At 56.6% G+C, this 1,410-nt stretch overlaps 1 protein-coding gene across 1 annotated transcript in view; it reads right to left on the minus strand.

Moving 5' to 3' along the window:
- The window catches only part of ADGRE5 (adhesion G protein-coupled receptor E5), a 17,374-nt gene that overhangs the window by 15,137 nt on the left and 827 nt on the right, over window positions 1-1,410 (minus strand). The window lies entirely within an intron of this gene.

Raw genomic sequence — 1,410 nt, forward strand, 5'->3', positions numbered from 1 at the left:
GTTCACAGAGACAGACGAGGGAATAGAGATGGAGGGTGAATAAAGGGGGAGGAGGAAGGAAGGGAGAGAAGAAGGAAGAAAACAGACGAGAGAGATCCAGAGAGAGGGACAGAGAAATAGGAAACCTTCAGAAAAACAGAGCCAGGAAGATGGGACAGTGAGACACGCAGAGAGATAAACCCAAAGGGACATACACAGAGAGGGGGCAGGCAGCGCAGAACAAATCAGAAAGGGGGGTGGTGGTGGATGAATCAGCAGAGGGATGTAGGGGGGCTTGGGGGAGACATCTCATCCTGGCCATCTGGGCCTGCGACCCCAATATTCCAGAGGAGCCCAAATGAGCCAGGAGGGCGGGTGTGAGTCACTTCCTGGGGCGAGGGGAAAGGCTGACTCACCAGTCAGCCACCCCAATTCAACTCCTGGAGGGGGTTCCCTGGGGAATTCTTGGGTCAGTTGTGGTGAGCCTGGCTGTGGGGGACCTCGACTACTCAGGGTTCCCCAACTACTAAGCCAACCTCAAGTCCCCTATGTTCTGTGGAAGGCCGAGACGCCCTGCACCCCTGCCTCCCCCTTTCCCCCAACTTCTCTCAGTGGGGGGTAAGCCGAGGGCTGGAATGCCGCAGCCCCGCACTGCCCCTGGCTGCCTCCCTCCACATCAGGACCCTGTTCTTCCTCTCTCTGGCCACAGGGCTTGCCTAGTTCCCCCTCCACTGACACCACTTCCGCTTTGCAGGACACCACAAAATGACCTCCTTTGCAGGACGAGACGTGGGCTGATGTGTCCCCGGCTCCCAAAGCCCCAGTGGCCCCTTTACCACTCAGAACCCCTTTGGGAGGCAGGGGTTGTCTTTGTGTCCCTTCTACAGGTGGGAAACTGAGGATGAACATCCCGGAGAAAGCTCGGAAAGAATCTGGTGAACTCAGGAGGCTGGGGCCACTGGGAACCGAGGGCTGGAGGTCCCCGGTTCTTGGGAAGGGCTCCTTTGCACTCCGTCCCTTTGGCCTGGCCTGGGCTGGCCTGTCCATCCCCAGCGCTGCGGCCAGGCCTTCTGCATCTGGGGGCCTTGGAAATCGTCCAAACAGGAGCTGGGAGAGGAGCTGCCCTGTGTAGCTCTCAGACACATCTGGTTTGCATTCCCAGCCAAGGTCTGAGTCGGGGGTGGGCGTGGCAAGGCACCCTCCACTTCCCCAGTTAGATTCCTGCTTAGGGACCCTGGAGCGGGGTTGGGGAAGTCACCCTTTTCTACTCCTCCTGCTGAGGACCTCCCTAGGCTAGCCCAGACCTGCCAGTGTCTTACCCAGAAGGAAATAATAATTTTAAAAAATTACTGTTTACTTAATTCTTACAATGACCCCGGAATAGTTTGTATATTAACTCACTTAACCCTTAAAACAACAGTATAAGGTGGA

The sequence above is a fragment of the Orycteropus afer genome, unplaced genomic scaffold, assembly GCF_000298275.1.
Source record: "Orycteropus afer afer isolate SDZICR_OR568_19922 unplaced genomic scaffold, OryAfe1.0 scaffold00460, whole genome shotgun sequence".
Classification (NCBI taxonomy): Eukaryota; Metazoa; Chordata; class Mammalia; order Tubulidentata; family Orycteropodidae; genus Orycteropus; species Orycteropus afer.